The sequence below is a fragment of the Lethenteron reissneri genome, chromosome 54, assembly GCF_015708825.2.
Source record: "Lethenteron reissneri isolate LAM-NWPU_2019-01 chromosome 54, ASM1570882v1, whole genome shotgun sequence".
NCBI lineage: Eukaryota > Metazoa > Chordata > Hyperoartia > Petromyzontiformes > Petromyzontidae > Lethenteron > Lethenteron reissneri.
Genome location: NC_083832.1, coordinates 3,655,457 through 3,678,657, shown reverse-complemented (window position 1 = coordinate 3,678,657; position 23,201 = coordinate 3,655,457). Strand labels below are relative to the sequence as shown.

The following is a 23,201-nucleotide window of genomic DNA, read 5'->3' as shown; positions in this document are numbered from 1 at the left end:
AACAAACAAACATGGCCAAACCGATTTTTTTTTCAAAAATCACCAAAATAAAGCCATAAAAGCAATGAAACAGTGATCATAGGAACTGTGACCGAATTTTCACAATAAACGACGTAAACAACATGTACTACCACACTCTGCAGCCATAGCTGGCTGCATGAGTCACTCCACAATAGCAGGAGCATCAGTCGGAGTATCAACATTTTGGGGAGTCGCGGCACTTGCTCAGCGGCCGTGGCACCACAATCGCATGGTGGTCACACATGCCTGTGTAACGGGTTCCGGAGACACTTACAGAGGTAACTTCTTTATTACGATCCAACAGCACTCCAACAGTCCAACAGTCCTGATACTCTGTAACAACTCCCAGGTACACAGCCTAGGTACACAGCCTAGATACTCTACTCTGGCTACGCTCCGGAACTCGCCCTCACAAGGTCGTAGAGTCGGGAGTTCCAGAGTCCCACCACTGGCTCTCACAGCGTCCCAGGGTCCTCAGATGGCTGGTCTTGGGTCTTGGGTCTTGAGCTACGACTGGCCCTGATCGTCCAGGGAGCTCCCCTTTTATGCCTAGTCCCCAACGAGGGGTGGGGCAGTGTGCGCCCCCAGATATCCCACAGAGCACACACAGCCCCCCCCCCCCCCCCCCCGTTGGTGGCGCCAAACGGCTTAAGCGCCTGGGCCACCCAGGGTCCCAGAGCCCCCAGCAGCCCCTCCCTTTATATGTCACTACACCTGCACTATCCACGAGAATCACCTCCGCTTGGCTTCCGAGAGGGCGAATTCCAGGTGATTCGGTCTGACGTGAGTGCATGCATGGTACCATCACCGTCGGTCGAGTTGACGTGGCGACTGCTGTTGTGTGTGCAGCGGTTCTGTGTGAAGGAATGCAGTATCTTAAGTACGTGGTGTGCTCGCTCATCGTGGTCACCTCGCTCATCGTCCTCATCTTCATGATGACGATCCTGCGAGAGCACACGACGAGGTGGAGCACGGTCGGAATCGATTTGACCGTCTACAGAAGTGCGCTCGGAGGGAATGGCGCCGCGCGCCCCGCCGGAGACGAGGAGCAGGTCCGCCAGCGGCTCAAGCCCAACGCGCAGATGTGAGTCACGTGATTGCTTCTTCCTCTGTTCCCACTCCACGGGAATTTTGTTTTGTGGGGGCTCTTGTTTACCCCTGCAGGGCCGGCGCTTCGGGGCATGTCCTGGAATGGGCCCTGGCCACCAAATGTCCCTGTGTGGCCCACCCGGTTCACTCTTCTCCAATGCCCCCCCCAACCCTAACCGAGACGATCTGAAGCTGGGCGTAATTTGCCTGTCTACAGCCATCCCCAATCTGTCGAGATGGGGGGCTGGAGCACAGGAGGTGGGGGGGGGGCTATCACGTGATGGTAGTGGTGATGTGGGGAGCTGGGAGTGCAGTGGTTAGTGCACTGCACTCCAAACCGACTTCGATTTTGCACTCACGACTAACAATAGTGGCAAATATTTCAACCAGTCGGGCCTCTCCCAGATCGACTCACTCTTAAATTAGTTCCTAATATGGAATGTAAACATTATCATTGGGGAGACAAATGCGGCTGGGCGTGTCTCCCGCATGCCTGTGTATCCCACAGTCAATCGCGACACCTGTGTAACGAGTGGTCTCTGACACGGTAAGTCACTTCAGTTGTTTACTCAATAAAAGCTCGGTACAGCCACGTTGTCTTCGTCTCTTTCTTTTACGGACGTCCACCCCTCGTGTGGCTACGCTGCCCCGCGCCACGTGGCGCTCACCCGCTCACCAACGCACCGCTGCTGGCTGATGGTGCGCTAGGGAGCGGTTGAGCGGCTGGAGGACAAGCTGCCACGTGGCCATGCTTAGTGGTGGTCTCCCTGTCACAGGTTGAGTCACAAACCGCACCTCTCCACAACAAAGGCTCAGCCTTTGTTATGCAGTCTATTCTTAGTCTTAAGCCTCACCTTACCATATTAATAAAAAGTATGCGGCCCTTGCCCCACCACCTTCTCCAACCATTATATAAACGGAGTGGTAGCTCCTGCAATCTCTCATTTACTTGATACAGCTGTCGTGGCTGTGACGGTACCACCTGAAGACGGAAGCTTGTGTTGCCTCCGAAACGTCGTGATTTTTATTTTATTTTACTTATTAATGTTTTTACCTACGTGACTTTACCGAAAAAACCTAAGAATATGGAGATGGCGGGGCAGCAGCGATGTCGAGCTCCTCTTCAGTCTTCAGCTCCGACCTCTCGCGTTGCCCTGTGTCCCGCTTATATCCCCCCTCCGAAGGCTAAGCCCCACCTCTGGCCACGCCCCTCCTGGAACCTTCCAGAACGTTCCAGAGGCTTCCCTGGTGGAGCCGCCCCTCACCTTTACCCCAGATATAAACCTCACTGTGGATAAGCATGGACTGTATAAGTAATGTACGCCCACCCCGATAATCTAGGCGATGGTGCTCTCATTACACCTGTATTCAAGCTGCTGTGTCTCTGTTGGTGTATGTGCGGTTCGCCAACTCAGACATCAGCAGACATCACTGCCGCCTCTAGCACCTTGCCTTCCGACGATGCTACGGATTTTTTATTTCTTTCTGCAAAGCGACACCACCATCAACAGATTAGACAATACCCTCCTCAAGTAACCATTATATATTATTTTGGTCTTTCGGTAAAGTCACGTAGATAGAACAATAAAATCATAAAAATAAAAATGAAAATAAAGTGAATAAAAAATAATAAAAATATCACGACTTTTCGATCACAACACAGGCAATCCTCATCAGGTGAAAAAAGAGGGGGAAAGCTGCTGAGGCAGGCTGTTTTAAAGGTTTTAAATAGGTGTAACCCAAGGGTCATAAACGAAGTGGGCGGGGATAGTGATGTTAAAGTGAGAGAGATTAGCATGTCAATGTAAGAAATTAGCATGTCAATGTAAACGGCGGCTTTGTTAGTGTGAACCTGTAAATATAAAATCAGAGAGTCGAAAATAACTGCTAATATCGGTAGGTAGGCTGGAAACATCACAGCCAGTTATGACTTCAACTGGTTAATCACCTTAACAACTCTTGGAACCTCCGAGTTCAACCAGTCTACACAACAAAGGCTTATTCCTAACAGCGTGCTTCAGCCTCACCGAACCTCACAATAATAATATCCAGGGCCTACCTTGGCTCCTCCCACCCTCAAACAGTATATATATACAAGGACTGTTTTCTTGGAATTTCTCTTACTTGATACAGCTATCGTGCTGTGACGGTTCCACCTGAAGACAGAAGCTTGTGTTGCCTCCGAAATGTCGTGATTTTTTTTATTTTATTTTACTTTTATTAATTTTAATTTTATTTCGATTTAAAGCTTTCGTGACTGCAGGGATTCATCTTCTTAGTTCTTTCGGTAAAGTCACGTAGAAGGGAAGTAATAAAATAATGAAAATAAAACATAATAAAATAAAATAATTCTCACGACGTTTCGGCTACAACGCAAGCAGCCGTCTTCAGGTGAAGACGGCTGCTTGCGTTGTAGCCGAAACGTCGTGAGAATTATTTTATTTTATTATGTTTTATTTTTATTATTTTATTACTTCCCTTCTACGTGACTTTACCGAAAGAACTAAGAAGTTTAATTTTATTTTTTTACCAACGGGACTTTACCGAAAAAACCTAAGAATATGAATAATAACGTCCTTCCAATGATTGCCCAGTTTGTACCCATCTTCTCGGTTGAAATTGTGTCTATGTCTATATATCTGGATGGCTTCATGAACAAATCTTTGTTGATAGCCAGTGGGCTTGCAGAGTACCCTCGTCTTGGAGAAATCAATGTTGTGTGTGTCCACAGCGTTGAAACAATCATCCGCCACCTCCGAAGTGTTGGTTCTGCCGTGTTTCAAATCCGTTTTGTGTTCGCGAATCTGGTCTGAGACACGTCGCTTCGTTTCATCAATGTAACTGCTGTCGCAGACACAACTCAGCTTATAGACACCAGGACATTGCAAGTCCGGATTGCATCCTTCACTGATGGGATAAAATCAGGGATTTTGTGTACTGTATTGAACCGAACTTGGATCTTGTTTTTGTTCAAAATTTTGCAATCCTTTTGGCAACCCCTGCTATGTATGGTAAGGTGATGGTTTTGATTGGGTCCTCAGATGGTTATCTACCCATGGTTGGGGATGCAGCTTTGCGGAGTGTGCGGTCAGAATGTCCATTCCTCCTGAGAGCCTGGCATACGTGTTCAAGCTCACTGGCTAGGTGGTGCTGGTCGTAAATGCAATGGGCCCTATGGTGTAGTGTTTTGACGAGGGCATTCTCTTGGGCTGGATGGTGGTGGGAGTCAGGTTTTAGATAGGAATCCGTGTGGGTGGTTTTTCTATAGACATAGTGTCCCAACGAGCCATCAGGTCTCTTCTCGATCAAAACATCCAGGAATGGTAGTTTGCCATCATTTTCCACTTCCATGGTGAATTTGATAGATGGGTGTAAGGAATTAATGTGGTTGAGAAATGAGGCCAGATGACGAATGTGTCATCTATGTATCTCTTCCACAAGGAAGGATGTCGGGTCGATGTCTGGATGGCGTCTGTCTCAAATTTCTCCTTGAAAATGTTCGCTACCACTGGTGATAGGGGAGAGCCCATTGGGGTACCTTCATTCTGTGTGTAGAAAGTACCATTCCAGGTGAAGTAAGTGTTGGTAAGACAGTGCCTTACCAACGAAGAACATCAGGATCCAATCCCTGTTGGACTAGGTCTTCAATGATTGCAATAGAATCAGGTACCTTGGTGAAGAGGGAGACTACATCGAAACTGACAAGCAAATCCTCCGGGGACAGTGATATGTCCTTGATTTGTGAAACCAAGTGGGCCGAATTAAGTACAGCTGAGGCGGTCTTGCCCATGAAGGGAAGCAGAGTATTCTTATGTTTTTTTCGGTAAAGTCACGTAGGTAAAAACATTAAAATTAATTAAAGTAAAATAATATAAAAATCACGACGTTTCGGAGGCAACACAAGTCTCCGTCATCAGGTGGGACCGTCACAGCCAGATTTGCTGCATCAAGTGAGGCAATGATTCAAGATGTAATCCCTTACATCTTGATGCAGCAAATCTGGCTGTGACGGTCCCACCTGATGACGGAGACTTGTGTTGCCTCCGAAACGTCGTGATTGTTATTTTATTTTACTTTAATTAATTTTAATGTTTTTACCTACGTGACTTTACCGAAAAAACCTAAGAATATGAATCCTTGCAGTCACGAAAGCTTCAAATCTGGGAAGCAGAGTCTCAGACAGAAATCGTGCCAGTGTGTAAGTGGGTGAGTTGATGGTGGATACGATAGGACGGAGTGGAGTACCCTCTTTATGGATATTTGGAAGGCCGTAAAATCTGGGTGGTCTAGCAGCTGAAGGTTTTAGAGAGAGCTGCTTGGTGCGTTCGATTAGGGAAGTCGAATTAGTGATGATTTTGTTGTTTTTAGTAGCCAAGCTATTGGTAGGGTCTCTGTTAATTTTGGTATAGCAGCCACCATTGTGAAGGTCTTGGATTTTGTTGTTGTATGTGGTTTTATCTATGATGACAGTGCCTATAGAAAACCACAACAGCGGATAATTTTCTCACCTGAAGACGGACGCTTGTGTTGCGACCGAAACGTCGCGTTGTCTTTTATTATTTTTTCTATCTACGTGACTTTACCGAAAGAACCAGAGAGTACGGTAGGACTAATACCTCAGCCGTGGCTGATCATTGTTTTAATGCGGTGGGCTCACACAAAATTGATTTCTCCAAAACGAAGGTACTCTGCAAACCCACTGGCTATCAACAAAGATTTGTTTTATCTAGGTGACTTTACAGAAAGACCCAAAGAATATGAATTCCTGCAGTCACGAAAGTTTTAAGTCAAGATTTAACCATGATATAGCATGCTTTTTTAAGAATGCACCTCCTCACCATTGGTACCTCATTTACCAGCAAAAAAATATGATAATTGTTTTTTTACCCTTTTATTTGATTGGACCAATCAACTTCAAGGACAGTGCATACATTATCAGAGTTATGTTTTTTGTTTGCACTATGACTGCAGGTATTGTGGTCTATGCAAACATGACTCCTCGTAAAAAAGGTGTCAGTTTTGTTGCCAGATAAAAGGGTAAAAAAACAATTATCATATTTTTTGCTGGCAAATGAGGTTCCAATGGTGTAAATGCTTACCCCGAGCTCTCGTACTCTGATGGTGCATTGTCTTTGAGTTGTGCGCCTTTTGGCGTCATCTGGTCCAACCCATGTGAGACTGGGCTCTAAGGAAAGCTGTCTCGGGTGTGGACTAATCAACTTCAAGGACAGTGCATACATACATAATCAGAGTTGTGTGTTTTGTTTGCACTATGACTGCAGGTATTGTGGTCTATGCAAACATGACTCCTCGTAAAAAAAAGGTGTCAGTTTTGTTGCCAAATAAAAGGGTAAAAGAACAATTATCAATGCACCTCCTTTTCAGTTAAATTGGCCCGGGGAGTTCATAGTGATGGCGTACAAGACCTTTCATTGAAGGTCAAGGCTTTGTCAATGGCAGTACCGTGGGCGCGTAGCAGCGGCCATGCAGTTGCTTCACCAAGTCGAGTGCGATGCTGTTGCGTGCAGGCATGAAATGTTGGGTGCTTTTGCAACACCCACATCACAATGCGGTCACACCTCATCACATGACCGCCCGCTTTGAGCTCTCGCGTCCCCCTAGGCCATTCAGCAGCGGCCGTGTTTCGTAACTGTGGCCCACAGTTGACGTATTTGCGCTTGCTCCACCTGCACGTCCACTCACAGGTAAACGCCAGCATTGTTCAGACATTTCTTTGTTTATTATTATGTTTGACGCTATATAAAATTAAATTATTATTCATTGTGAACCATGTTACGCCGATCAAGGGTGGATTTTCTGCTCACGTCCGCATCCGAGAAGGTGCAAAGTCTCCCATTCCAAACCCTGAGATAAATACGGCAATTCTAGAGTCAGATGGTGGGGACGAGTCTATTATCCACAGGATACACGACTGGAGACTTTCTCACAAAGCGTCGCTAATGCGTTTATTTGACATTAGCTCATTCAGTAAATGGCATTTAGCATGTTTTAAATATGAGTTAGACGTGTATTAGTGTTTAGTTTCATGAGTTATTGTCCAAGCCTAGTGTTTATGCTGCTGTCTTATAGCGTGCATTGAGCTCCTTGATGCAAGGAGCTCCATGAATGATTCTTCTGAGCTGTGCTTTGAGGCCTCGACATGGCTCACCCGCCACCTCTTCCTCCGGCACCACTCCCTGTTACCAGTTCCTCATTATGCATTCCATTACACACCCTTTCACTATCCCTCATCTCGAATAATAACAACGCCGTTTTCAAAAGTGTGATCACCTGCACCTTGATCATTAACACCACTCACTATAATCCTTAATTTCACCTTAGTTCATCATCAACCGCATCGTCACCATACATCTTCGGTCATTTAATAATTTGCATTTACATAGCCCCCGCTTTCTTCTATAATCACCCAGTCCCGTATTTCCAGGATGAGGCCACAACACGGCTTTGATCAAGTGGATATGTGTGCTGTGAAAAATCCAAGCAGTTCCACAAACAAACAACCTCGTATTCAACATTTCAAAATCACCCGAATGCTATGCGTGACGTTGATTTGAATGGAATTTTTTAGTTTTATAAAATAGTGTATCGCTGATTTATAGACGAAGAGGTGAGTGGCGTGAGACGCCACGAACTTCAAAGCACCGCCACTGCCCGAGCGTTCATAAACAGCATCAGAATATTGATTTCACAGATGTCCACGTGGCGTGCCCGAATGCGTCATGAACATCGCACCCTCGTCGAGAATGCGGAGATGCCCCCTGGCAGAGGTCGCAAACGGGTTTTGATTCCTTACCCGTACCCGGCCGCACCAGGGTCGCAAACGGGTACCCGTAACCGGCCGGGTATCGGGTACCTGATTGCGACCTTTGGGATGAAGCCATGTTGCAGGCGCGGGTGGGTTGATTCTAGGAACTTGAATTGTGAGAAGAGACAAGACGTTGGGAAATGAGTGACAAACAGTTACTCACCAGTGACTCACGGTCTACCCGTACCCGGCCGCACCAAGGTCGCAAACGGGTACCTGTACCCGCTCGGGTACGGGTAGCCGGGTATCGGGTAGGGTACGGGTATCGGGTACCCGGTTGCGACCTCTGCCCCCTGGGTGGGGATTTCGGTCCCATGTTGAGCGCCGAGGTGGTGTGGAGGGGGGGGGGGGGTTACCAAGCAGCCAGCAAATAGTTTTCCAAATATATATAACTAGTTCATGAAGCCTGTCTTCGACAGGCAAAAAAATTTCAATTAATATATTAATTAACCCGATATTATTTTTTACATTTTTATCTACGAATATACAGTAACAACTACTCCAAAATATTTTATTTTTTTCAAAAAACTAAAACTATTGATGACTTGATTCAACTAATTATATTTAAAGACATACCCATCGGAAACTGCTCAATTTAAAGATTCCATTATTTTTTTTATAATGTAGAGAAGTTCCGACGGACGTACTCGTAGACGGAGGTAAGTTAAGGGCTTCCGCCAGGGTTTATTAAAGCTGTTACAATATTGCACACCAGGGTACACAACTCCCAGGGGCTAGGGGTCCTACTCTGAGTCCGGGTCCCTGCCGGCTAGCTCCGGTCTCTCTCTCTCGTGTCGGATCGTGGACTCTGCCGACTCCACCGAGCGGAGAGAGAAGCACCTCTACGGCTACCACCGGCTTCTCCCCAGACTCCCTATTCGATTCCGCTCTCTACCCCTGGTTCCCTCTTCACCCTTCTTACTCTACCCGTTCCCACAGTGACCCCGCTTACGTCATGGAGTATCCCTTAAGTACCCTAGGAGACGTGACGTCATGTGCACTGTCCAGCGCGCGTGACCCCATGTCTCGTGACGTCATCGCACTGGACAGCGCACACGACGCCACTACTCTCCTCTACTCCTCTACATCACCCCCCCCCCCCCCCCCCCCGTGAGAAAAAAACAGCCAACCCGGCTGCAATCACCCCGCAAGCGGGGCCCCACACCGGACCGAAGACCGAACAATCAAGAGTACGTGTGCCTGAAGGTAAAACCGGCTGCTAGACAACTCAACCTTAGGGCAGCACGGCCCCTCAAGCAGAACAGCAACAACAACCACAACAACAACAAAACAAAACAAATAGAGCCCGAAGGCTTCATCCGCCGGATGGCGCCGAACATCACCGGAGCCGCATCCCCCTCGAGCGTGTATGCGCTGCTGGCCCGCTCCCCCGTGCGGCGTCCGCCACCCGTGCAGGTGGCCCGTCAGCGGGCAACAGGCCCACCGCCGTGGCCTCCGGTGACCGGGGGGTCTCTGTCGGCCTCACTCGGGAGGGGCCTGGGGGCGCACACACAGGTCGAACGTCACCTCCGTCAACGAGACCCGGCCGGTCAGGCACGCCGGATACATCATCAGTCAGCCGCTCCGGAATTGGGGGTGGATCCCCCAGGGTAGATGGAACATAACGTTTGAGCCGGGACGGGTGCACTATCCACTGCCACGCATTGCGGCCGGCGGACCTCCACAACCTCCACGGGGCCCTGCCAAGGGCGATGCAATTTGGCCGATGTGCCAACGGGGACCTGGGGACAATGCAGCCACGCTTTTTGACCCGCTACCCACGGGAGGCCAGCTGCCTGGTGTTTGGGCAGCCGCTCATTAGCCGCCTGCCGGCTTGCGGAATTCTCGGCAGCCGCCTGTCGCGCCTCGCGCAGCCGGTCAAGCGCGACCTTCAAAGGGGCCAGCACCGCCGACCCCTTCCTGGAGGAGCCAACGTCCATCTGGACGTGCACCGAGGGCTCCGGTTCCCTACCGTACATCAAATAAAAAGGCGAAAATCCCGTGGAGGCATGAGGGGCCAACCGATACGCCGCCAAGACCCCCGGGACGAACAGGTCCCAGTCTGACTGGGACGTGTTCACCTAGTGGCACAGCATGGACGTAAGGGTGCGGTTCAAGCGCTCTACCATCCCGTCTGACTGGGGGTGGTAGGGCGAGGTGCGGATTTTCTTGGTGCCAAGGCGGTCACACACCTCCTTGGGCAACCTAAACGAGAACTTCCGCCCCTGGTCAGTCAACAATTGTTCCGGCACGTCCTTGTCAAACACGTACCCCTGGACGAAGGCCTCGTTGATAGAAGAGGCCGACTGATCGACCAAAGGCCATGCCATGGGCCAACGTGTGAGGTACTCAACGCCCACCAAGAGGTATTTGTGGCCCCGTTGGGATGCAGGGAATGGCCCCAAAATGTCGAGCGCCACGAGCTCATTAACACGAGAAACCCGGATGGACTGCAGCGGGGCCCGGTCCCGGACAACTGGGGCCTTCCTCCGCGCGCAGTCGTGGCAACCCTTCAAAATCAGTGCCACGTCACCCTCAACACCCGGCCAGTAATAGTCCCGCTTAAGGGTCAATAAGGTCTTGTGGTAGCCAAGGTGCATAAGCTTCTCGTGAATGGCTCGGGTTAATTTACCACGCAGGCTAGTGGGCACAACCACACAATAGCGTTCCAATTGGGCATCCCAACGCATGAGGAGTCCGTCATGCACGGCGATCGCCGGGGAAGCCGACGAAGCTGAGCTCCGGGCCTTACGCCCGACGCGGCGCCGTAGCTTCAGCAGAGAGGAATCCTCCATCTGCAAGCTGGACCATACCTCCCGGAGGAGTTCAAGGCCGAAATCCGCGGGCACCGCCGCACCTGGAGGGGTGGCCGCCTCGGCCGACGCGACCAACTGGGCCGCGACGTCCCCTGGGACCTTGCAACGGCTAGAGCCCAGGGCGCAAGCACACCCGCCGCCTGCCGGCAATCGGGATAAACCGTCCGCATTTCCATGTTGTGTCCCCTTCCTGTGGATTACATCAAAGGGGTAATCCTGGAGCACTTCGAGCCAGCGAGACAGCTGACCCGAGGGCTGACTAATCCTCAGCAAAATAACAAAAAATGTATAACTTTTACCTTCTTCGAATTATTCACATTTGAACATCATAAAATTCATATTTTTTTGTTCAAAAGCTCTTTAATCCTAAATATCTCAAAAAACAATAACAGATAGAACAATTGTTCTCACTTTGATATTTTTTTTTTAACACTCTATCAAACAAACGGTTTCTGAATGACGCGAGGTACAAACATGCTTATGGGGCACTTAAAATCGAGATTTGGGGACCTGTTGTTTGTGTACTAAAAGCTACCTGTGTCCCAAATTTCAGCTTGCTACCTCGTTGGGAAGTACCCTACAGATGTTTGAGACACACATACAGATCAATGTCTTGATTATTATTTGACTGAGTCACGCGACACTTTTATGCCTAACTTCGATGTGGCCCAACCCATAACAAATATGGCTCACAGCCCTAATCTTCGGACGCAGTTCAATGTCCTCCTTAGCGGTGAATCGCTGTAGTTCACTGCCCCACCACCCATCCGAAAGGAGCTGTAGGGGGGCCTGTGGTATGACCAGAGTCATAAACCGCAGGATGATTGATTGTACTCATTGTCTTCTTCTTGTTATGACTGATGTCGATGTAGAGCAGCAACTGTGATTTTACATTGATGTGGTTAAGCCAGGTGATTGCGTCAGGGACATCGGAGTGGTGCATTGCTGTAATGCTGATTCCTTTGTGTTTGTACATCGGGACATTGAATTTACGTTATCTGTTTCATGGTTCTGCATCTGGTGGTGACCACAGTCGCCGCACACTGCCAGAAAGTTTTTAATCTCCCATCTGTACATCGTCAACACCATCACCGAGTAGAGCTCAGAGGTCGCAAACGGGTTTTGATTCCTTACCCGTACCCGTACCCGGCCGAACCAGGGTCGCAAATGGGTACCCGTACCCGTACCCGGCCGGGTACGGGTATCCGTTCCTTACCCGTACCCGTACCCTACCCGAAATGAGTGACAAACGGTTACTCACCAGTGACTCACGGCCTACCCGTACCCGTACCCGGCCGCACCAGGGTCGCAAACGGCTACCCGTACCCGTACCCATCCGGGTACGGGTAGCCGGGTATCGGGTAAGGTACGGGTATCGGGTACCCGGTTGCGACCTCTGGTAGAGCTACATCTGCTGCTACCATGGATCGTGCAGAGGACGCGGTTCAGGGATCGTGGCCCCGTGAGCCTCGGGTCTTTCACGCACATCAACTGCACAAAGTATTCCCCACGTCTTCTTTAAAGCACACCACGCGCGTGCCCGCGGTGTCCTGCAGGCTGCTGCGGTCCTCGTCCGGCAACTCGTGCGTGTGCGAGAGACGGAACGCGCTGCAACTGCACACCGACTATCCGCCCGCGGAGCTCGAGGTCATCAGACTGCGACGCCATCTCCAGTTCCAGGAGTTCCTGCAGAGGTCAGCCGCGGCCTGTGCTTCAGCAGCAACTATCATCCTACTTGCTACATTTCGATTTAAAGCTTTCGAGAATGCAGGGATTCATCTTCTTGGTTCTTTCGGTAAAGTCACGTAGAAGGAAAATAATAAAATAATAATAAAACATTTTTTTTATTCTGTTTTATTTTTATTATTTTTTATTTTTTATTATTATTTCAGACGCTGTCTTACCGACAGACCTGTTCTTCACCTGAGGACGGCTGCTTGCGTTGTGGCCGAAACGTCGCGAGAATTTTATTATTATGTTTTTATTATTATTTATTATTATTTTATTATTTTTTTTCCTTCTACGTGACTTTACCGAAAGAACCAAGAAGATGTATTCTACTTGCTGTTCTGTGTAGGGTTCCCATTCGGGTTAGGTAAGGGGTGGGGGGCAGTGGGGGTCGGGTGGTGTGCTGAAGACTCGGAATCGAACTCGGATCACAACTGCAACACCCGCTCACGCATCCCACCCGCCACCCGAGGATTGCCGCATGTTCGGGTTTGGCCCAGTCAATACGGAAATTGGAATCTGTGTTCGGGAGACAGACGTTAATTTGTACCGACACAGAGACACCAACAGAGACGCGGAGACACACACAGACACGGCCATTGAGGAACTCGTGGGGACGGGCAATTTATTGTTGTGGATTTCGGCAGCGCCACTCGACTGCCCACGAGGTCAGTATAATTAAAAATATCGTAAAACCTCTCTCCGCCTCGGGGCTCCACAAGCCAGTGGGTACTTGAGCCAGCATCAAGCCTGGATAACGGAGGAGGGTCGGGGGAATGGGTGCTGATACTTTGGCCATAAAGAAAAAACACAGACGAAATCCTATGCAATGACAAACATAGCAACAAAATACTGGCTCGTACGTCGCTCGGGTCAACAAGGTCCGTGTTTCCAATTGCCCAACCGGGTAACTAGCACAACCGGCACAGCGAGCACAAGCCCAAAATGACAACATAATAAATCACAGTAGGGACATGGAATGTTATAATGTTCCGAGCAACAGGGCAGTTAAGAGTTACTCATGAGAGAAATAGAAAGGTATGATCTTTTAGGACTTTCAGAAATTAGATGGACGGGTGCAGGGGAGATAGGCGAAGGTGAATTAATTTGGTTCGGAGAATAAAATCAGCAGATTGGAGGAGTAGAATTCATATAAGTTCCAGAGCAAAAAAACATCTTTATTAGGATACAAACCAGTCAACTCAAGAATACTTGTTGCCGAATTCAAGGGACAACCTTTCAATATTTTTTACAAAGAGGTGCCACGGAGAAGCAGTGGCTGCGTTTTGTAAAGACGAAGCTGCGCCCCTACGGCGTTAGGGGCCGTCCATAAATGACGTCACGCACCTGGGGGGCGGGGGGGGTCAGACATTTGTGACGATGTGTGACGAGGGGGGGGGGGTGGGAAATGTGACGTCACGTAAAAATGCGCAACTTTAAATAAATATAGACAACACGTTCTACTTAATTAAATAGACTTTTTTAATAAACATCAGAGTGCAGCGCCACATTAAATACGCACTACAATGACAATAGTTTAAAGTGATTTGAAGCATGTTTTATATTTTTGGAGGGGGGGGGGCAGTGCTTTGTGACGTCATATTTGAGGGGGGGTCTGACTTTGTGTGACACCATGTGACGACGGTGGGGGGGGGTCAAAAATCGTCCAAAATCGCGTGACGTAATTTATGGACGGCCCCTTACATGTTCGAGACCGTGACAACCACGTGATGAGGCAAGAGGAGCCCACTGCGTGGGGGTGGAATGCCGCACCACCACCACCACGGGGAGGGAGTCCACACAATCGAAGTAATAGGCGGCTTACCATACCTCGCCACTACGGTGCTGTGCCCCATTCATATTCCATTCAGAAGAAGAGTTGTTTGACAGTTTCCCAACCCTCGGCTTGAATGGAGTAATCCAGACGTACTCGGACAGACACACATTGTGTCACACACGCTAAGCCGTGGTATGAGTATACACTGTATTATTTGAAGGTGTTATTCATCCTAAACAAATATGGTTACACATTTCAAAGCTTACTCACCTCGGCACACTTTTCACAGAATAAATTCCATCAACGAACCGTAAGATAGGAACCATTTATAGTTTAACCATCCTTACTCTTCAATTAAGACGTAATTCCAGAATGTATGCGGCAATCTCCCTGTAAACGCGATTTTATGCGCTTTCAGATGCACTTCTGCGGCCGTCTGGAACGCTCTTTTTTCCGATATTAGGAAACCACTGGAGTTATGCACTTTTAAATCTAGATTTGAAAACGAATTTCTTTAGAACTGCGTTTTGTTTTTAGCTTGTCCTCCGCGCGTCCGATGAGCACGGTTGGCTACGCATTGTTGCGATAGAAGTTCAACAATAAGCAGTGTGGGTAGCCTCCACTGAGCAGCACCAAATGACGCCATTGGTGCTGGCCACACATACCAATGCACACGCCTCCTGAAAGGAGTCTATGCACTCAGCCTGCCTTCCCTGCCTAGATACTCATCCTCCTCCTTCTCTTCTTCTGCTACACAACTAAGGTTCTGGGTAAAAAGCTAAACTTGAATAGCGATGATGATGATGATATGTCCCACCTTGAGCACAGGGTCTCTGCAAACTGTCTTCTTGGTTCTTTCGGTAAAGTCACGTAGAAGGGAAATACTAAAATAATACAAATAAAACACAATAAAATACAATTCTCACGACGTTTCGGCCACAACGCAATGCTTCACAGCGGCGGCGAAAGTGGTTCCAAGCACCGTACTGCGATTGCCGGTGAAGTATTTGTAGGTTGGATGGTGGAGACTCAGAGGGTTGGTCTCTCGTTGTGCGTGTGTCAGACGAGAGTCCCAGCTGAGCCAGGTGCTGGTGGCGGAGCCCAACTCGCCCCTCGCCTACCCCACTCGGGGCGTGGAGGTGCGGCCTCAGCAGAGCATCCTCATCCCCGGTACGAAGAGAGGACCCTGGCCTATAGCCAGCGGTCGCAAGGAAGCCACCATTGTCATCACCATCACCCTGCCATCATCATCACTACCACCAGCCCCACCTTCATCACCACCACCTTCATCATCATCACTACTACCACCATCATCGTCATCATCACCACCACCATCTTCATCTTCACCACCACCTTCATCAAAACCATCACCATTTCCATCGTCACCATTCTCATTACCCTGCCATCGTCATTATCACCACCACCGTCATCATCGTCATCGTCTTCAACAGCACCATCATCATGGTGATGCCAGTGTATTGTCTTTGAACCTGAGTTGGCCATGACATACATGCATGCCCATGGCAAGTGGCATCTGAACTAAGTCCGGGCAACTTTAATGTTGGCTTAGTATGAAATATATTTCGCGCTTCAATGCATCAATCGTCATCAGCAACTTGAAACTTACCCACGAACTACAACAACTGGGATCAGACGCAGTAGCGAATCCCTTCTGGCAGACAATACCCGTCTGCGATAGACAGCGCCTGTGTCACAGTCCTGCACCCTGAGCCCTGAGCCTTGCGACAAGGCGCCGCACTGCAAACTCAGCAGCATCGCTTGGAACCGCACGGATGCAGTCAGCGATACGATCAGTGTGGTTCCGAGTGCACTGTTTTCGTCTCTCGATGAATTGTCAGATTACGCTGTGGAGACAACGCGGCACTTGTGTTTATGAAATATTCCGTGGGATGTTTGTTTCGGGTAAGGCCCATGGACCTATATAGAAGCTCTTTTTCTTGGTTCTTTCGGTAAAGTCACGTAGAAGTGAAATAATAAAATAATAAAAATAAAACATAATAAAATAATTCTCACGACGTTTCGGCCACAACGCAAGCAGCCGTCCTCAGGTGAAGAACAGGTTTTCCCGACAGACCGAAACGTCGTGAGAATTATTTTATTATATTTAAATTTTTATTATTTTATTATTTCCCTTCTACGTGACTTTACCGAAAGAACCAAGAAGATGAATCCCTGCAGTCACGAAAGCTTTAAATCGAAATTTAGAAGCTATTTCTCGACGGCAACCCAGCCAACGTCACCCCAAGTAGACTTCAAACAAGACCCCCTGGCATCCGTGCAGTGTGCGATGTGACAACGACATCGCAGCGGTGTCATCAGAGCGCGTACGACTGTGCACACCCTTACTGGGCACATGCACGTGTCGCCTTGACAGTATACTCTGGAAAACCATACAGATCTGTACATGTGCTACAGCCCCCTAGTCAATACACTGCTGGATGAGGGTTTCCCAAGGCCATGGTGGGTCACGGGGGATATTTGACCATACTTCACCACGCTGGTCGAACTGGATTGGTGTAAGCGGGGAGAGGACGTGGTCCTGGACGGTGAGGTCGGGGCGGCACTGGCGTCAGAGGGTCGTGTGGAGGCAGCGGCAGCAGCAGTAGCAGAAGCAGCAGCAGTAGCAGTAGTAGCAGCAGCAGTAGTAGCAGCAGTAGCAGCAGCGGCAGCAGTAGCAGCAGCAGTAGCAGCAGCAGCGGCGGCAGCAGCAGCAGTAGCAGCAGTAGCACCAGCAGCAGTAGCAGCAGCAGCAGCAACAGCAGCGGTAGCAGTAGCAGCATCAGTAGCAGCAGCAGCAGTAGCAGCAGCAGCAGTAGCAGCATCAGTAGCAGCAGTAGCAGCAGCAGCAGTAGCAGTAGCAGCAGTAGCAGCAGTAGTAGCAGCAGCAGCAGTAGCAGCGGCAGCAGTAGCAGCAGCAGTAGCAGCAGCGGCGGCAGCAGTAGCAGCAGTAGCAGCAGCAGCAACAGCAGCGGTAGCAGTAGCAGCATCAGTAGCAGCAGTAGCAGCAGTAGTAGCAGCAGCAGTAGCAGCAGCAGCAGTAGCAGCAGCAGCAGCGGCAGCAGCAGCAACAGCAGCGCCCTCCTGCCCTGACCCCGCTCACGTGGTTCTCTCGCTCGCAGGCCTGGGGCTGTACACCGTCTCCAGAGACAAGTACGAGGTGAGTCGTCCACGTGTTCCCTCTCTGGAGTTTGCGATGCTTTGGTGATCCCTGCCCAAACTGAAGAAGGGGAGATTAATTAATGGCCCTCATGGTGGAGGTCGTTGGGCAGGGTGAGTGACAGGTTGGTGGAGGTCGTGGGGAGGGGTGAGTGGCAGGTTGGTGGGGGTCGTGGGGCAGGGTGAGTGGCAGGTTGGTGGAGGTCGTTGGGCAGGGTGAGTGACAGGTTGGTGGAGGTCGTGGGGCGGGGTGAGTGGCAGGTTGGTGGAGGTAGTGGGGCAGGGTGAGTGGCAGGTTGGTGGAGGTCGTGGGGCAGGGTGAGTGGCAGGTTGGTGGAGGTGGTGGGGCAGGGTGAGTGGCAGGTTGGTGGAGGTCGTGGGGCAGGGTGAGTGGCAGGTTGGTGGAGGTCGTGGGGCAGGGTGAGTGACAGGTTGGTGGAGGTAGTGGGGCAGGGTGAGTGACAGGTTGGTGGAGGTCGTGGGGCAGGGTGAGTGACAGGTTGGTGGAGGTCGTGGGGCAGGGTGAGTGGCAGGTTGGTGGAGGTAGTGGGGCAGGGTGAGTGACAGGTTGGTGGGGGTCATGGGGCAGGGTGAGTGGCAGGTTGGTGGAGGTCGTGGGGCAGGGTGAGTGGCAGGTTGGTGGGGGTCGTGGGGCAGGGTGAGTGGCAGGTTGGTGGGGGTAGTGGGGCAGGGTGAGTGACAGGTTGGTGGGGGTCGTGGGGCAGGGTGAGTGACAGGTTGGTGGAGGTCGTGGGGCAGGGTGAGTGGCAGGTTGGTGGAGGTAGTGGGGCAGGGTGAGTGGCAGGTTGGTGGGGGTAGTGGGGAGGGGTGAGTGGCAGGTTGGTGGAGGTAGTGGGGCAGGGTGAGTGACAGGTTGGTGGAGGTCGTGGGGCAGGGTGAGTGGCAGGTTGGTGGAGGTAGTGGGGCAGGGTGAGTGGCAGGTTGGTGGAGGTAGTGGGGCAGGGTGAGTGACAGGTTGGTGGAGGTGGTGGGGCAGGGTGAGTGGCAGGTTGGTGGGGGTAGTGGGGCAGGGTGAGTGACAGGTTGGTGGGGGTCGTGGGGCAGGGTGAGTGACAGGTTGGTGGAGGTCGTGGGGCAGGGTGAGTGGCAGGTTGGTGGAGGTAGTGGGGCAGGGTGAGTGGCAGGTTGGTGGAGGTAGTGGGGCAGGGTGAGTGACAGGTTGGTGGAGGTGGTGGGGCAGGGTGAGTGACAGGTTGGTGGAGGTGGTGGGGCAGGGTGAGTGGCAGGTTGGTGGAGGTAGTGGGGCAGGGTGAGTGGCAGGTTGGTGGAGGTAGTGGGGCAGGGTGAGTGACAGGTTGGTGGAGGTGGTGGGGCAGGGTGAGTGGCAGGTTGGTGGAGGTCGTGGGGCAGGGTGAGTGGCAGGTTGGTGGAGGTAGTGGGGCAGGGTGAGTGACAGGTTGGTGGAGGTGGTGGGGCAGGGTGAGTGGCAGGTTGGTGGGGGTAGTGGGGCAGGGTGAGTGACAGGTTGGTGGGGGTCGTGGGGCAGGGTGAGTGACAGGTTGGTGGAGGTCGTGGGGCAGGGTGAGTGGCAGGTTGGTGGAGGTAGTGGGGCAGGGTGAGTGGCAGGTTGGTGGAGGTAGTGGGGCAGGGTGAGTGACAGGTTGGTGGAGGTGGTGGGGCAGGGTGAGTGGCAGGTTGGTGGGGGTCGTGGGGCAGGGTGAGTGACAGGTTGGTGGAGGTCGTGGGGCAGGGTGAGTGGCAGGTTGGTGGAGGTAGTGGGGCAGGGTGAGTGGCAGGTTGGTGGGGGTAGTGGGGCAGGGTGAGTGGCAGGTTGGTGGAGGTAGTGGGGAGGGGTGAGTGGCAGGTTGGTGGAGGTCGTGGGGCAGGGTGAGTGGCAGGTTGGTGGGGGTAGTGGGGCAGGGTGAGTGGCAGGTTGGTGGAGGTAGTGGGGCAGGGTGAGTGGCAGGTTGGTGGAGGTAGTGGGGAGGGGTGAGTGGCAGGTTGGTGGAGGTCGTGGGGCAGGGTGAGTGGCAGGTTGGTGGGGGTCGTGGGGCAGGGTGAGTGGCAGGTTGGTGGAGGTCGTGGGGCAGGGTGAGTGACAGGTTGGTGGGGGTCGTGGGGCAGGGTGAGTGACAGGTTGGTGGAGGTCGTGGGGCAGGGTGAGTGACAGGTTGGTGGAGGTCGTGGGGCGGGGTGAGTGGCAGGTTGGTGGGGGTCGTGGGGCAGGGTGAGTGGCAGGTTGGTGGAGGTAGTGGGGCAGGGTGAGTGACAGGTTGGTGGGGGTCGTGGGGCAGGGTGAGTGACAGGTTGGGGGAGGTAGTGGGGCAGGGTGAGTGACAGGTTGGTGGAGGTCGTGGGGCGGGGTGAGTGGCAGGTTGGTGCGGGTCGTGGGGCAGGGTGAGTGACAGGTTGGTGGAGGTAGTGGGGCAGGGTGAGTGACAGGTTGGTGGGGGTCGTGGGGCAGGGTGAGTGGCAGGTTGGTGGGGGTCGTGGGGCAGAGTGAGTGGCAGGTTGGTGGAGGTCGTGGGGCAGGGTGAGTGACAGGTTGGTGGAGGTCGTGGGGCAGGGTGAGTGACAGGTTGGTGGAGGTAGTGGGGCAGGGTGAGTGACAGGTTGGTGGAGGTCGTGGGGCAGGGTGAGTGACAGGTTGGTGGAGGTCGTGGGGCAGGGTGAGTGGCAGGTTGGTGGAGGTAGTGGGGCAGGGTGAGTGACAGGTTGGTGGAGGTCGTGGGGCAGGGTGAGTGGCAGGTTGGTGGGGGTCGTGGGGCAGGGTGAGTGGCAGGTTGGTGGGGGTAGTGGGGCAGGGTGAGTGACAGGTTGGTGGAGGTAGTGGGGCAGGGTGAGTGACAGGTTGGTGGGGGTCGTGGGGCAGGGTGAGTGGCAGGTTGGTGGAGGTAGTGGGGCAGGGTGAGTGGCAGGTTGGTGGAGGTCGTGGGGCAGGGTGAGTGGCAGGTTGGTGGAGGTAGTGGGGCAGGGTGAGTGACAGGTTGGTGGGGGTAGTGGGGCAGGGTGAGTGACAGGTTGGTGGAGGTGGTGGGGCAGGGTGAGTGGCAGGTTGGTGGGGGTAGTGGGGCAGGGTGAGTGGCAGGTTGGTGGGGGTAGTGGGGCAGGGTGAGTGGCAGGTTGGTGGAGGTCGTGGGGCAGGGTGAGTGGCAGGTTGGTGGAGGTAGTGGGGCAGGGTGAGTGGCAGGTTGGTGGGGGTAGTGGGGCAGGGTGAGTGACAGGTTGGTGGAGGTCGTGGGGCAGGGTGAGTGACAGGTTGGTGGAGGTCGTGGGGCGGGGTGAGTGACAGGTTGGTGGGGGTCGTGGGGCAGGGTGAGTGACAGGTTGGTGGGGGTAGTGGGGCAGGGTGAGTGACAGGTTTGTGGGGGTAGTGGGGCAGGGTGAGTGACAGGTTGGTGGGGGTCGTGGGGCAGGGTGAGTGACAGGTTGGTGGGGGTAGTGGGGCAGGGTGAGTGACAGGTTGGTGGGGGTCGTGGGGCAGGGTGAGTGACAGGTTGGTGGGGGTCGTGGGGCAGGGTGAGTGACAGGTTGGTGGGGGGTAGTGGGGCAGGGTGAGTGACAGGTTTGTGGGGGTAGTGGGGCAGGGTGAGTGACAGGTTGGTGGGTGTCGTGGGGCCGGGTGAGTGACAGGTTGGTGGGGGTAGTGGGGCAGGGTGAGTGACAGGTTGGTGGGGGTAGTGGGGCAGGGTGAGTGGCAGGTTGGTGGAGGTCGTGGGCAGGGTGAGTGGCAGGTTGGTGGAGGTCGTGGTGCAGGGTGAGTGGCAGGTTGGTGGAGGTAGTGGGGCAGGGTGAGTGACAGGTTGGTGGAGGTAGTGGGGCAGGGTGAGTGGCAGGTTGGTGGGGGTAGTGGGGCAGGGTGAGTGACAGGTTGGTGGAGGTCGTGGGGCAGGGTGAGTGGCAGGTTGGTGGAGGTAGTGGGGCAGGGTGAGTGGCAGGTTGGTGGAGGTAGTGGGGCAGGGTGAGTGGCAGGTTGGTGGGGGTCGTGGGGCAGGGTGAGTGGCAGGTTGGTGGAGGTCGTGGGGCAGGGTGAGTGACAGGTTGGTGGAGGTCGTGGGGCAGGGTGAGTGGCAGGTTGGTGGAGGTCGTGGGGCAGGGTGAGTGACAGGTTGGTGGAGGTCGTGGGGCAGGGTGAGTGACAGGTTGGTGGAGGTCGTGGGGCAGGGTGAGTGGCAGGTTGGTGGAGGTAGTGGGGCAGGGTGAGTGACAGGTTGGTGGAGGTCGTGGGGCAGGGTGAGTGACAGGTTGGTGGAGGTCGTGGGGCAGGGTGAGTGACAGGTTGGTGGAGGTCGTAGGGCAGGGTGAGTGGCAGGTTGGTGGAGGTAGTGGGGCAGGGTGAGTGACAGGTTGGTGGAGGTAGTTGGGCAGTGTGAGTGACAGGTTGGTGGGGGTCGTGGGGCAGGGTGAGTGACAGGTTGGTGGAGGTAGTTGGGCAGTGTGAGTGACAGGTTGGTGGGGGTCGTGGGGCAGGGTGAGTGACAGGTTGGTGGAAGTAGTTGGGCAGTGTGAGTGACAGGTTGGTGGGGGTCGTGGGGCAGGGTGAGTGGCAGGTTGGTGGAGGTAGTGGGGCAGTGTGAGTGACAGGTTGGTGGGGGTCGTGGGGCAGGGTGAGTGGCAGGTTGGTGGAGGTAGTTGGGCAGTGTGAGTGACAGGTTGGTGGGGGTCGTGGGGCAGGGTGAGTGGCAGGTTGGTGGGGGTCGTGGGGCAGGGTGAGTGGCAGGTTGGTGGAGGTAGTTGGGCAGTGTGAGTGACAGGTTGGTGGGGGTCGTGGGGCAGGGTGAGTGGCAGGTTGGTGGAGGTAGTTGGGCAGTGTGAGTGACAGGTTGGTGGAGGTCGTGGGGCAGGGTGAGTGGCAGGTTGGTGGAGGTCGTGGGCAGGGTGAGTGGCAGGTTGGTGGAGGTAGTTGGGCAGTGTGAGTGACAGGTTGGTGGAGGTCGTGGGCAGGGTGAGTGGCAGGTTGGTGGAGGTCGTGGGGCAGGGTGAGTGGCAGGTTGGTGGAGGTCGTGGGGCAGGGTGAGTGGCAGGTTGGTGGAGGTCGTGGGGCAGGGTGAGTGACAGGTTGGTGGAGGTCGTGGGGCAGGGTGAGTGGCAGGTTGGTGGAGGTCGTGGGGCAGGGTGAGTGGCAGGTTGGTGGAGGTCGTGGGGCAGGGTGAGTGGCAGGTTGGTGGAGGTCGTGGGGCAGGGTGAGTGACAGGTTGGTGGAGGTAGTGGGGAGGGGTGAGTGGCAGGTTGGTGGAGGTCGTGGGGCAGGGTGAGTGGCAGGTTGGTGGAGGTAGTGGGGAGGGGTGAGTGGCAGGTTGGTGGAGGTCGTGGGGCAGGGTGAGTGACAGGTTGGTGGAGGTAGTGGGGAGGGGTGAGTGGCAGGTTGGTGGAGGTCGTGGGGCAGGGTGAGTGACAGGTTGGTGGAGGTAGTGGGGAGGGGTGAGTGGCAGGTTGGTGGAGGTCGTGGGGCAGGGTGAGTGACAGGTTGGTGGAGGTAGTGGGGCAGGGTGAGTGGCAGGTTGGTGGAGGTAGTGGGGCAGGGTGAGTGGCAGGTTGGTGGAGGTAGTGGGGCAGGATGAGTGACAGGTCGGTGGGGGTAGTGGGGCAGGGTGAGTGGCAGGTTGGTGGAGGTAGTGGGGAGGGGTGAGTGGCAGGTTGGTGGAGGTCGTGGGCAGGGTGAGTGACAGGTTGGTGGAGGTAGTGGGGAGGGGTGAGTGGCAGGTTGGTGGAGGTCGTGGGGCAGGGTGAGTGACAGGTTGGTGGAGGTAGTGGGGAGGGGTGAGTGGCAGGTTGGTGGAGGTCGTGGGGCAGGGTGAGTGACAGG

General features: G+C 53.3%; 1 pseudogene; it reads left to right on the top strand.

Annotated features, from left to right (window-relative positions):
* The first annotated feature begins 812 nt into the window (after positions 1 to 812).
* LOC133356403 (beta-1,4 N-acetylgalactosaminyltransferase 1-like) overlaps positions 813 to 23,201 on the top strand; it is a 40,925-nt pseudogene continuing 18,536 nt past the window's right edge.